The sequence below is a fragment of the Helianthus annuus genome, chromosome 4 (genome assembly GCF_002127325.2).
Source record: "Helianthus annuus cultivar XRQ/B chromosome 4, HanXRQr2.0-SUNRISE, whole genome shotgun sequence".
In the NCBI taxonomy this organism is placed as follows: Eukaryota; Viridiplantae; Streptophyta; class Magnoliopsida; order Asterales; family Asteraceae; genus Helianthus; species Helianthus annuus.
This window is the reverse complement of record NC_035436.2, coordinates 178,000,866-178,016,249: the sequence shown is the minus strand read 5'-3', so window position 1 is coordinate 178,016,249 and position 15,384 is coordinate 178,000,866. Positions and strand designations below refer to the sequence as shown.

The window sequence follows — 15,384 nt, the reverse complement described above, 5'->3', positions numbered from 1 at the left end:
TAACGAAACACTAAGTTCCTTGCCACTATATTGTTTTAAGCAACGATGAAAAAGAAACTTACTTACATTATACAACTAACATATACAAAGTAAATGTATAATAAAGCATACCGTTCATTAGACAAAACTATGTGATGGACGGAATTCATTGATAACAGAACCCCATACACGTAGTACACCAACAACATCTACATTTAAAAGAAAGTTACATATAATGATCTTAATAAAAATAAATGATAGGGATATCATATTGCATTGAGTCTTTAACTGGGTCATTGACTATTAAAGCATAAGAACTTAAAGGGTGAAATGAAAATTAATTATGTAAGGTACATAAATTACCACATGTTCACCATAGAAGAATCTCTTCCATCTTTGAATAAAACTTGCTTGTAAAATATCTTGCCTGATTGTTCTTTTTTTTTTAAATGTGTGAATTATTCGCGAATTTCGAGAGGTCTAGCATACGTTCTCTTAACCGGGTCCGCGCTAGAGCCCCCTCGCACAATAGATCCCCAATTTAAACTCCTCAATGAGAAACCCCAATTTAAATACCCGTGGCCACCACTAGAGTACTAGTGATGGTTGCCCGATTGTTCTTTTGATTGATATTGTTCCCTCCGGGCGGGATTCGTCGGATAAACTCCAAAGTTGATACATTCGCCGTCTTCTTAAACCATCAATGGTTGATTTTTTATTAATCTCCGCATGTGATTACTTGTTAAAATATTTTGGAGCCAACCACCCACAAACCACACTAAAAGTATAATCTTAATCCATGTACCAGGTTACTAAGAATTGTAGGGTCACTCTTGATCCGTTTATAAAATGATAAAATTTAATTTACCATTTACTAAATATAGTAACACTGACCTGTTTACTAATAAAAATGGTATTGACCCGTTTAATAAAAAATGGCATTGCCTTACAATCATGTCATATCGAATTTTTCGATTTATAACATGTGGCATTTAGTGAAAGATTTATAACTTGATCTACTTATCTCATATGATACCAATGTTGAACATCCATGATCTATTAAACATAAAACCAAACACTAGCAAGGAGCTGGGCAAAAGTTACAATGTACAACAGATTACATACATTAAAACCAATCCGCATCTCCAAACTCAAAGAAGCAAACCCATAAAAATTCTTGATCCAAAAGAAAGCATCTTCCTTATTCAACTCAGCCATTTTATGGGCTGAAATAGTGTTATATTGCTGCTGTTAACGGTTTTTCGTTTATGCATTTCCATAATCTCCAAAACGTTGCATATACTACAACTCCAACCACATTTTTCCAAGTCTTAGACCCGATTTAGGATTTAACAAACTCTTGCACTTCTCTAGGAGACACGAGATTAGGAACCGGAATACGCAACCAAACCCAGATCTGCCACCATGCACACCGGGCCAGGAGACATCCGTTCAGGATATGATCTGCGTTTTCAGCCTAGGTACCGCACCTGCAGCACAAAGTAATAAGGGCCTCCTTAGAAAGGAATGTTATAAGAAACTCTGCATACTCTTTAAATGAACTGTACCCAATATCAAATAAAAAAGAAAAGAAAATATAATATCAAAATTCAAAAGTATAAATTTGCATACCAAACTGTATATGTGCACAGTTATAACCTTCGTAGTTGCAAAAGCTTGATTTGCTAAAAACATTTATCACATTACCACTAATGTAACCGGTAAACCAGCAAGGCAGCAACCAATTTTACATTAATGTGACTTTTATGTGTCATTGAAAATCTCGATAATGTCTTATCCAGCTGGGATGAGTAGGCACAAATCAGGAAAACACAACAATCAAATATATAGAATACCTTAAATTCATAAGTTAGTCCATTTAAACATAATCTCAAATAAATTTGAATCAGGAAAAGTAATAATTTGACCTAAAAAAGTCAAAAATCAATGTTGGGATTAAGTTATTTGCAATATTTGAGGTGAAAGAAAAAAAAACAACCATTGTGTACAAACGCTTCTAGTTTTGGTTAAAACAATAACATCTAGCAAACTTTGGTGTTGACTTTACAAATAAAGGAAGAATACCATGTTAAAAAAATTATTTATATAACATGTCAAAGATGTGGTTCCTCAAAATAATTAGCTGGTCTAAAAGCATATATGAAACTCAGTTTATTTACAAGTGTAAATAGAGACAGTTTTCTAAAAAAATTAAAAAATAGAACACAAAAAGAAAATACAAAGTTGTTACACGTCTATTATGATCAAAACTTATCCGTTAAAAAGCATATATACATTATATTTTCACGAATGACGATAAGTTTCCCAAAGTTTTTGACCGGTTGTTTATACAAAGTAATAAAAATGCAAAAAACATAATCAGCTATGAACTAAAAATGCACATTATATACAATAGCACAAGCCATTTGTGAATACTACCTACCTGGTTTTGAGGTGTATCTTTGATGAAATGGTAAACATGAATGATATGATCATGTGGATTAAGGTCCTTTTCCTCTTCTGGAATCTGTAAAAGAAATGTGAACAGAGTAATAACGAAAAATAGTAACAAAATGAATGCTATGACATATATATACATAGGGGTGCGTCCAATAAAGAACCAGATTTAAGTAGAGAACTCTAATAAGCACTTGTACGTCGCTGATCAAGTGTAGTGAGTGAGAGAAAGGTAGACCCTTATCACATTTTAAGCAATAGGTTAATTTTTTTAACCCAAACCTCCACAACCCGGAATGTGAAACATTCATCATTGAGATACTTAGTTTTTTTATTGCAACGGAATATTTGCATATACCAAGATAAGTTTAGAAGCGGGTTAGGGCCTGTATCACCAAAAAAACGAATTAAAAAAAAAACCTTCAAATATCTGGAAAAAAAAACATGAAAATTCAAATACCTTGTAAATAATGTGATAAAAGAACTCGAGCAATCAGTCGGAGCATTGCGTCTTTATGAGATAACTCAACTTGTTACACAAAACGTCAACCAGTTACCTATCAGACATGTCACATTTCATGCTAAAACTAAATATGATATTTGAATACCTTGTCTTTGAGATCATTGATAACATCTCCATCTATGCTTTGCTTTGCTTTGGCAATCTTATAGTATGTATAGTTACCTAATAATCATTTTAAGCAAACGTACGAGTACAAGAAAGAAAGGTCAAATATAAGTCAAATAGAATGTTATGAGTCGACGCTTGCTTCCTCTTTCGTAGCGTGATAAAAAGCAAGTTTTAGAGCTTTCAGGCCTTCAAGTTCTAGCAGAGGGATATCCAATACTTCGTGATACAAAATTCATGAAGTTTATGCATGACAAAAAAAGATAAATTAATAAATTATAGATTATAACATATTCTATAAACATTTTGCATGTTTGACAACGAAGAGAAGATATTATTGTGCTAAAAAATTAATAAAAAAATAACCCGATAGTTAGGTTGCTGGAGTAACCATTATGCGATGTAAGCCTAATTTTAGACGGGTCATCTAAATTTAAATGTCAGGTAACTCTTTCGACAACATCATCATAAATGTTAAGTTTTGATCTGTAACACGAGAAGCTGAAATTTAATATATACAAAAACAAATATGTTAGTTGCAATTGGTATTTTGGAGACCCAAAAAAACTTACAGTTCTAGAGATAACATGACCTCCTTTTGTTTCTCCAATGCATGAAAGCATACAACCTAGTCACCATTCATAAATAAAATAAATAAATAAAAACAAAACAAAAGGTAATTAAAAAAGTTTAAAAATGTTACTACCTAGTCACCATTCAACCAAATTAATAAAATTAGGGCAGAACCAAATCAGAGCAGTATGAGTAAAACATAATAGAAACTCCGAGTATCACGAAAAAGAATGGAGTTGATACCTGAATGCTTAATGAGAAGTACCTTCAGGAGAACATAGTTAGAAATAAAATTAAGAAAACATAATGGACTTATCAAAATCAGGAAAACAAAACCATTAGAAATACATGGGAAATCTGATTCTAAAATGAAAATTGAAGAACAGTGGAATGGAAAGTCGAAGAGGAAGAAGACATAGAAGTCAAATGTATGAAGAAAAACTTACCGTTCATCAGTATTTGGGAGGCTGATGAGGCTCCTCCGTGATTCCAATTGGACATGTTGAAGGCATCCAACTTAACCTCTTCAAACGTCAAACCCTAAAAGAACATCGAGTGATTGATTTGGCTGTGGGAGATTCAGCAAGTGTTATATATAGGAAGGGGATAACCATCCAATTTTGTAACCGTGATAAACTGCATATACCAACCACGATGTGGGGATGTGGGGAAGCAGTTGAGCAGAGAAATAGGAGGATAAAAGGATAATGGGGAAAGTGGGTTTGGGTCCCACAGCCACAAGGAACTGCCATAAACTGCTGCTACAACAGTTACTTTTTGGGAGTTTAAATGGTTGAGATTTAATTTCAGCCAAATTCAATGGTGGATATTAATTTGAGAGTTAGTTAGACTTAATGGGTTTAATATATATATATATATATATATATATATATATATATATATATATATATATATATATATATATAATTGGAATATTCAGTTTACCAACATGTAAATATCATTTGTTTGTATGGGTCAAATTTTTAAGTTGAGGAGTATACATTACTAATCTCTTGGGTGTAAAAGTCATTAATAAATATGATATAGCCATTTTAGTAGACCAAATACATGGTTGATTATTTTTTGGAATCACAAACCAGAGTAAATAAAGCTCTTTGTGACAAGATTTTTTTTAACGGCGAAAAATCTATATATGTATATATATATATATAGAACCCAACAAGGAGCTGGAACAAAACAACAAATCTTGTAATAAGATTTGCTTGGTATGACTCTTGGTTCTCAATGCCACAAATCTTAATAGTATCCTCCAAGTTGTGGATCTCCGCAGAATTCTACAAGAAAATTATAATTAAGCAAAAAATTTTACAAAACCCAAAAAGCTTGAGACGATCTTGTTCTTGACTAGGTTAAAATTAGGTGCGACATTTGTTTGACGGGACCTGAACACGATACAAAAAAACAACATGTTTTGGGTTGACCAACACAACCTCTTTTCCATTGACCCGTATTAAAAACATATCGGTTTCAGGTTGTCCCGTATAAAAAAAAACCAGGTTAACTTGTTAACCCATTTAAGTATTTAGAAAAAATAAGAACTTTTATAATTCTATTTTTGTTTTTTCCTTGTTCCATTTTACATGGTTAGTAGTAATTATGGTAGTTTTATCGCACCATATTTTCTAGTTATCACACTCATTACTAATAATCCACTTACAACCCAATAACTCGCTTATAACTCGTAAAAATGTATGACTCATCTAAAAGATGGGTTAAAGAGGTCATGTTTGGATTAATCTGAACATATGTGTGTCAGTGTGTGCGGGAATAATAATACAAGTTGGGTTCGGGTTTACATATTTCAACCCTCCTACCCGACACGATTGACACTACTAGTTAAAATCAGACATGAAACATCTACAAAGATGAAAAAGGTGAATTTAGAGAAGACGAAGAAACATACATGTATAAATAAATCTTTGGTAGAAGTTGTATCGCTTGCCCTCATCGATAGCACTAAATAAATGAATGATTAATTCACCTAACTTGTACTTAAATTTAAATAAATAAATAGGCTCCACAGACTCGAATGATCATCAAATAAACCCGGTCTTGTTCACGCCTGCACTCACAATTCTTTTAAGCCCATTCATTTGTGTAAGCCCATGTCTTCTTTAGCCCATTTCCAGCACATAAATTATTAGCCCACGAACAGAATCTTCATAGGGGCGGCCTGCCACGAGAACCCAACTTAATGGATGCGTTGCCTGGCCCATTAACCCTATTTCACATTTTCACCTGAAAACATTCTAAAGTTAGAATAGGTAATACAAGATATATTTAGCTTAGGAATTGTATTAATGAACATGTTAGACCATTCTAATCATGTTATATTTCAACAGTTTTTTATCAAGTCAATTCATCTTCGTTGAAAAAGTATTTTGAGTTTTATCAATCAATTCACATTGCAATTAGGGTGTGAATTTCTGACAGGACCCGCAAACACGACATAAACCTAACACGAAATTCGTCGGTTTAGTTTTATTCTAAACGGATTCGGGTAAGTTTCGGGTTGAACCCACGAACCTGTTTGGCTAAACGGGTCGGGTTCGGGTCAACCCGGTCGGGTTGGCGGGTTGACTTGTTTAACCCTTTATGTTATATTATATTTTTTATAATATTTTTTATGTCAAAAATTAACTTGAATGCGTATTTTATGCCATAATTATAACTTGAAAAGACAAACACATAAGATTTTAAAATGTAAATGTAGTTGCATTATATACATTTGTGTTTTTCAAGTAAATTTTAAATATAATATATTAATTTGTGGAAAAAACTAAAAAAGTAAAAAAAAAAGGCTAAATGGGTCATGTTCGAGTCAACCCACAAATATTCGGGTCGGGTTCGGGTTAATATGTATGGCACACTTTTCGAGTTCAGGTTAAGGTCGGGTTAGACCCGCCAACCAGTGAAAATGACCCGTTTAGCACCCCTAATTGCACTTAACCGCCCAAATGCACATTCGAAATGGCCGCCCAATTGATGCATGTAACTTTTCAATTTAAAGTTCCAATAAATATTTTTAAAATTTGTTTATATAAATTAATAACTAGGTGAGGCTTACCGACATGGGGCAACGCACCAAGCCAACTCAGTTGGGTGGCGCCCTCAACACCATCCCTGCTCCGCCAAAGATGAGTCGTTATGGTTGCCCCACCATGGTGATGGCGAGCATTAAAGGGGGACGAGGTGGGGACATCCAATAAGCTTTTTTAATTTCTTTTTTTAATATATTTAGGGGGCGTTATTCCATGCAAGTTAATGATAAAACACATCGCTTGTGTGGCGTGATAAAGTCACTAGGGGCTTTATCCCATGTATTACATTTACACGTGTTGAATAAATTTATTGTTGTATATTTACTAATAAAAATAAATTATGTCTCATAAAAATTTATGTATTGGGGATGAGGTAGGGTTATGTGTTTAAGGAGGTTAAATAGTGATTGGGGAAGAGAAAATGGCCAATCCATGAAGGATAAGCAATTTTCTACGGGTTCAGGGGCTTGACACCCCCGCCACGCTAATTAGTGTTTGGTGTCGCGTAGCGCCACATATCTTTTGGATTTTAAGATATTGCATGTTTTTTTAACTTTTTAATGTATGTTATTTTACTTTTAATAATACTGTAGATCTTGAAATATACGTTAACCCTGTTTAATACTACTAGGTGTCATATCATCCATTTTTACTCATTTCACTCAATCTCACCCTAAGTAAATGGTTTAATCCTACTAGGCCATGAAATGTACTCTAACATTTGGGGTGTTAAACATGACATGACATGTTAACCGATATTGCAATCCACTCTCTCTTTGTGTTAAGAGGCGTTAAAGAGATGTTAACATGTTAACCAAATGTCAAGAGATTGAATTAATTATTTCTTTTTTTTAACCAAAACCACTAAAAACAAGGTTAGATGAAGTTAACGAGATTGAACCATTTCCTTGGAGTGAGGCAGAGTAAAACGGGGAAAATAGGTGATGTGACATTTAGTTGTAGTTAAGGAGAGTTAAAGTATATCCCAAGGCGTTAACTCCACCTAACCCTATTTTTAGTGGTTTTTGGCTTAAAAAAGAAAAAAAAGGTTCAATCTCTTAACATCCCTTTAGCATGTTAACAAGTAACCCCTTTAACATCTCTTAACACAATGAGAGAGTGGTGTGCAACACTGGTTAACATCTCATGTCACCTTTAACGCCACACTTGTTAGGGTATGTATACGACTAGTTTAGGTTACCAAATATGTAAAATGATGGATATGAGATCACAAGTAATTGTTATGCATGTGGTTGATCTTTTTTGTTATGTGACGTTCAAGTCAACAAAGCATGAAAATCTGATAAAATAGAGTAGTGATGAGGAATATTGAATTATTAGGTTTGGAATTGAAATAAAAACAAAAATATAGATCGGTTTAAACCAAACTCTAACCAATCTCTCTCTTTCACACTCTCCTTTGCTCGTTGTTCCAGCCAAGAAAATGCCCAACCACGTATCACTACGCATGTTATGAAAGCACATTTGAAAATTAAGTCATTGCCTTTATATTATGCAACAAAATCAAAGGATTGAAAGTCGGTTATCTCATAAGCATTCCTTTTCTTTTAGTAAAACTGCAATTCTCTCAGCCTGCATTACATGTCATGATGGACTAAGTTGAAAATAATAGTCAAATGTCATTATTAGGAGTAGACTTCTAAATAGTTATCTAAACTTTTATTATATTCATCACAATCATATTTAATGCATTATTTATGTACACTATTATAATACACTAATTTTGATGGTCGGCTATTCCACAGATATCCCCTATGAAGAGTTATTTTTATTTCATACTTATACTTAAATAAAATATAGTTTTAATCAAATTTGATTTGATTTTTCTTTAATAAATTTTATATGTTAACTTGTTGAAAACCTAAACACTCAAGGTCTTGATAAATTTTATATGTTAACTTGTTAAAAACCTAAACACTCAAGGTCTTTATATGTTTTATTGATATTTCCATATATGTTTTGTTGATAACAGAGTTGTATTTTAAGTAGATATTTTTTGTATCGTGACGCCTCCCGGTACCTGAACAAGGACGAACTAATATTGGCATTGGTACTTTAATCGGTATTATCGAAACTGTTATTCATTTTTATGGTTTCGATCAATGTGGAACACATAATGATATCCTTTAAGGCATATCCTTCTTGTATTTATTATCCTCTTTTAGTTGCTAGACATGGTGTTGTTACTGTATGAGTACCGTATTGTATTGAACTGAATCAATACCGATTAAACTCTTGCCTCGTAAGTCAGTGTAAACAATGGCTTTTTTAAGGGAAAATCACGAGAATGAACATTGACTATTCACTTTTACGAAAATGAACATCGATTGTGTCTATGGTAGACGCGATCATTGAAAACCATGGTACTTTTACGTCTATCATAGACTCATTAATCCTAATGAATAAGAAGTTGGCACGTGCAATCATCCTTATGCTTTTTATACTTTTCCACCACGTTTTTTAAACAAGCATAGCTTTTTCCATATGTTAATATTTAAAAAAAAGTTTACACCAAATTAAAGAGAATTTTATTATCTTTAATTTGATGTATTTTTTATAAAAAAATATAATCGTATGAAAAAAGTTACACTCGTTTAAAAATCGTGGTGGAAAAGAAGAAAATAGGCGTTGAAACCCATGGTACAATCTTAGACTCATTCTCTACATATTAGACGCAAACTTTGCATCTTAGTCGACGCATCCTCTACATCTTAGACACATTCTCTACCTTAAACGCAAACTCATTTTTAGATCCATGTGCCAAATTTTTATTTGCTAGTATTCATGAGTCTATGGTATACACAAAAGTACCATGGTTTTCAGTGATCGCGTCTACCATAGACGTGATCGATGTTGACTTTCGTAAAAGTAGATGGTCAATTTTCATTCTCGTGATTTTCCCTTTCTTAAATGTCAATTTCAGCCCTTATACTGTAAATAATATACCTTTTTAAGGTATATAATTTTCATTTAATTTGAGTTTTCTCTAATAACTTGCGTTCGTCAACTTAAAAAAATTGAATATGCACTGTATTGCGATATAATTTTTATTGAAAATGGGGTTTCAAATTTATAACAAGTGCTTATACCGTATTAATACCGACCAATAGACACAACGCATGGGGAATCCTAGTATTGTTCTTTTAAAGTTAGGGTTGTAAAGGAACCGCACGAAGTCTTGTTCATGTTTGTTCGTTAAGCATTGAACATGCTCACGAACGATTCATGAACACCTAAACGATGAAGATTCTTGTTCACGTTCGCTCATTAAGGAATTAAGGAATTGAACGTATTCATGAATAGTTAAAAAACACAAACACAAACGCACACATATCATTTTAGAAAATAAAATAATATTCTTAATCCCGAACATTACACATATTTAATCATTTGACATAATAATCATAGATATGATTAATCATCCCAAAACAAAGACACAAGACATAATAAACATAAATATAAATAAATCAAAATCATCTTTTTTTTTTGTAAAGAAAATCAAAAATCATCTTTAAAATATCTAACTTTCAAATGTTTAAGTTTTCATCACCATACAAGAGTCAAATCACTTGGGTTTCTAGTTTAAACTATACTCTAAAAATAAGAAAAACTTCAATGATTGAACATAGTCTAAACAAATACAAACGACTATGAACAAATATTAACGAACATATTACCAAACGTTCCGTAACATAATTGTACACGACCTTTATTCATGTTCATTCATTTAATTAATCGAATAAAATTCCTTGATCAACTTCGTTCATTTATGAAACGAACGAATGTAAACGAACTTCCCGTTGAACGATTCACGCAGGGCCGACTCTACCATTTTAGAGGCCCAAATCAATGAATTTATAACTTTTAAACTTATAATTAATTAAATTTTGAGTAGACAACCAATAAAAGAATACTTTTATATTATACGTGCACTGGCTAGGATTTGAAGAAAAGGGTTTTTAAGAAATTGAGGTCGCCTTACATGCTAATGACTAAAAAATTACAAAATATGATAAATCTTGTGAATGATGGGATTCGAACCCATACCTATTTTAAAGATCACCTAGTTTTACCGTCAGAATAGAATCATATTATTTATTAGTAGTAGATCATATATAAACTTCATTTTGTGTAAAAACAGTAAGAACCATTCACAATATGCCACGTGTTATCCTCTAATTCATGTATAAAGGGTGTTTTTGTATTTTATTTTAAAGTTGGTATCTAAAAATTCCTAAAATGAGTGGAAGTAGTTTCAAATTCATGTGTTGATTATACAAATTCATGTGTTGTTGGTTGCGATTATATACGTATATGTTGGTTATAAAATTTATCTGTTGCTTATATATAAATTATGTGTTGGTTATGATTATATACGTATTTGCTGGTTATAAAATTCATGTGTTGCTTATATAAATAATGTGTTGGTTATAATTGTGTACGTATGTGGTGCTGGTTATAATTATAAAGGTATGTGCTGATTATAGAATTTCATGTGTTGCTTATATATGTGCTAGTTATACTTATTAGTACAATTATAAAACACTATTTTGCAGTGGCGAAGTTTGACCCGAATGACGGGGGGTCGAATACGTATATACCCAAAAAATTCTACAGAACCGGGGGGGGGGGTCGAAAACGTATGTACCCAAAAATTTCTATACGAAAACTACATATATAACACTACTGACCCCCCTCCTCTATACTTCGCCCCTGCTATTTTGTAACTTTTTTTCTAAATAATGTCATTTAAAAAAAGTATAGTAATATTATACTCATATTAAAGATAAAAATATTCTTAATTTTATGGTATTGTTATTTAATAAAATACTGAAATATATAAAAGTTATTTTAGTTTTAAAAACCAGGTGGAATTAATAGTTAATGGAAATGATTAAAATACCCTTGAATCTCATTAAATAGTATATTTATTGTTAGTAATGATGTGTAATCAATGTTAGCCCTTAATTTAATTAATCAACGTTCAAGATTTGTTCTTACTGTTTTTTAATAAGACAAGATTTGTATGTGATCTTAAGTCTTACTTATCATACTAATCAAAACAAGTATAAGAAAGGCATTTACCTACCCTTTTTTTTTTAAATGAGGCCCTAAATTTTGGAGGCCTAAAGCTGTAACACCCCGATCGCGTATAATACAACCTACGGCTGTAAGACCCTTACAAAAACATTGAATATTTTATATAATATCTTATGCATTTCTTTATAAAAATGCCTAATTTCAAAAAAAAAAAAAAATCAGTTAACGACTAAAGATAGAGTTCCAACTATATTTACAAAAGTTTAAACATTCAAAAGATGTTTATAAAGTGCTACATAAGTTTTTCAAACAACACCAAAGTGTTTAGTAACAAAAAGCGTAATTGAGTTGCGGAAGCTTCATTCGTGTGCGTGTTCGGTTCTCTCAATAGCTTTATCATCATCCACATATTCATATTGGTTACCTATAATCAAAATAATCATAATTATTAGTTAAGAGTGTTAAATACATGTTTAAACAAGTCCTTAAGCTCAAAATAAGCGAACAACGAAAATTTTCTAGCCATTAAGGCCGTCGCGTGTCGCGACAGCATCCCCAAAAGCTTTTACGTGCCGCGAGGCTTGTTGCGGGGCGCGACTGAGACAGGTCGAACCTGTCACGTGGCGCGAGGGGCTAATTTGACAGAATGTTTATAAGAATGACTTGCATATTTCTAGCCAATCTATAGTTCACATAAATAATCATAACTTTATGAATTTTGATCCGAATTGCGTTCCGTTTCTTCCTACGTAATCGTAATTCGTTCCTCCATCTCATGAAACAAAAATCCGATATCCGGATTAATAATTTTCTTAACTTTAAGCTATCGGCATTATAATGATTTCAACTTTGCATTAATTTAGTCAAAATAACTATCCGTTCTACACTAACATCACAAACTCTGATGTTTACTAATATTAGGGGCTTTAACCATGAGGTTCATGCGCCCGTTATATTTCGTCGATTCATTCGACTACAACTTAGTCGAACATTATTGACACGAATTCCTTATACGGAATTGTGCTTATTTTAGTCATACTCAATACCTGAGTTTTGACTTGTATTACGCGTATCCGATTCTCGGCTAACGCCTATAACGAATATTAATTCATTATCCGGTCATCATCTCGAGATCTCTAATCGTGTAACCTTCCCGGTTTACATCAAGACATCGATTTGACCCGTTTAGTTTTCTTAGGATATCCATCGCTTTATATCACCAAAGTTTCATTACTTTGGTTATTTTGACCTGTTTGGTTTGTTAGCGAAATCCATCGCTTTCATACAACCAAACATGTATAATTCAAGTTATTTTGACCCGTTTGAACATTATAGTGGAATCCACCACTTTTACACTTTTTTACTCATCGCTATACTCTAGTTATTCCGTTCGGTTAATACACACGTTTCAATATTCGACACACAATGCGTTTAACTAATCAACTAAGTGAATCTTTCATATTTCTCAATAATTCAAGGTCACTTAGACATTTTGTCGAACATCTTAAGGGCAAGATCATTATACCAACATAATCAAGTTCATGGTTGTTAACTTAACCATGTTAATTCATCATTTTCATACTCATATGTCTAGTATGTACTAAATGACACAAAAACTTGCATCATAATAATCAAATAACATCAATCATCACAATAGTTCAAGTATTTATCACAAAACCCATACAACACATGTATGATAAATCTTTAATTCACTAGTTTATGTCACAAAATCATGAATTTCTCATCTAGGGTTTGTTCCTAGACATGTAATCATCCTAATTTTGCCATAACATCAATCAATCTTTCAATAATTTCATTTATGAGAATTCATGAAGGATCAAAACATCACCAAAAATCAAAATTAAACATACCTTGTGATCCTCTAACTATAGTGATCACGAATTTAGCTTAGAATCGAGTTCAAATCAGTTTCTCTCTTTGATTTTGAGTGGTATTTAGTGAATTTAGGGTTTGTATGAAGAAATTTGTTTTGCCTTGTGGTTTTGATCGAATACAGAACACACACAAGTGTATGTTTTGTATTTATCTCTTGTTTTTAAAAATTAATTTCAAGTATGTCCATTTTTGGTCCCTCTAGCTTTAAGGTTTATAAAATGTGTTAGAATCTCTTGATTCTTTATCCTTTTATATCATAAAATTAACTAGGTTAAATACCCCTAGTTTTATTTTCGCTAATTTATTATCGATATAACTAATTATATATGTATACACACATATATAGTTTAATATTTTCGGGGTGTTACAACGGCGGAAACGTCAGGGGGCCACATTACAAATTGTTTCAAACACACGGTATTTAAAGTTTTGTTTTATTGAATTAATAATTTACATTGTCATTGGGAATTCGAAACAAAACACAATAACTATTTTATTTTTAAGCAAGCTAAGGCCCGATTCCGAATCCTACGTGTAGCATACTTGTAAATCATCAAACATTTGTACCTGAAACATCTGTGAAAAGTTTTGTCAACAATGAATCCTGGTGAGTAACATAGGTTTTGTGGTCAAGTTCATGGCTATAATTTGAATTGCAATACATCGTCCGACTACGAGAGTCGATGCGTGAAAACTTTGTAACCAAACTTGTATCAAATGTGTTTGGTGTTGCAATATATTTTACCAATCTATGCAAGTTGGTATTTTTAAAGAAAACCTTGTAGCCATGAAACTCGACAAAAATGTGTCTTTGTGAAATTGTGTAAGTAACCAAAATGTTTTCTTGTAACTTGTATGGTTTATATATATAGATATATACTTGAAAACCCATCGTCATGTTTTGAATAAACCAATCGTCATGTTTGAACCAATCGTCATGTTTGTGTAAACCAATCGTCATGTTTAAACCAATCGTCATGTTTGAAACCAATCGTCATGTTTTGTAAACCAATAGTTTCGTTTTATGTAAACAAGTGTGGTCGTATGGTGAATACATTCAAGCCTATGTTGACTCGTCGGACAAACCACTAAAGGGTTTGTCAAATGCACAGTTTCTATCATTCCCCAAACTTCCCCACAAACCCCAGGAAATTTGGAAACGGGATTGTCATTCCTATGGTACCATAACATACTACTGGTCGGCTTGGCTAAAGTTAATGAATGACGCACCACCAAGTTTCACATAAACTGAAAGCATATTGTATATATAAACCATATATGTAGTTTTTGAAAACTCAGAAAAAGATTAGGCACACATGAATCACCCCAAAACATTTAGAAAACGTAAAAGAGGGGACTATGTACTCACTGTTGCGTAGATGTCTTGTTCAATCGTGTATGCAAAGCTCAAGTGCTTCCTAATATTTTCGATAGTTATATAATTAGTGTGTATCGTGGCTTAAACGGAAGAACGGGTAAAATGAGGTTTATTAACCAAACGAGTGAAGGATCTCGTATAACGTGGTTCATAATACCTTACACTCTGATTGAAAAATGTCTATAGGTGTTTTGACCAGTTATGACTTGTTAAAATGGTTTACGCCACTTTAACGGATCGTATGTGTAATTACGGGTCCAGATGGTCAAATGAGTCCTATGACGAGTCCGATATGTCAAAACATGTTTGCTAATGTTGTATGGTCAGTTTATATGTCAAAAACATTGCCC

General features: G+C 32.6%; 1 long non-coding RNA gene across 5 annotated transcripts; it reads right to left on the bottom strand.

Annotated features, from left to right (window-relative positions):
• Positions 1–1,012: 1,012 nt before the first annotated feature.
• Positions 1,013–4,358, bottom strand: LOC110928739. Of its 5 annotated transcripts, none has more exons than XR_004890601.1 (6): positions 3,881–4,358; positions 3,637–3,692; positions 3,045–3,550; positions 2,897–2,965; positions 2,423–2,822; positions 1,013–1,469 (listed from the first exon to the last, which is right to left on the bottom strand). It is a non-coding gene; the product is annotated as an uncharacterized LOC110928739 (long non-coding RNA). The 5 variants fall into 5 exon arrangements; XR_004890600.1 differs by having other exon boundaries at positions 3,045–3,692; positions 3,881–3,902; positions 4,084–4,358; XR_004890602.1 differs by having other exon boundaries at positions 4,084–4,358.
• Between the last annotated feature and the right edge of the window lie 11,026 nt (positions 4,359–15,384).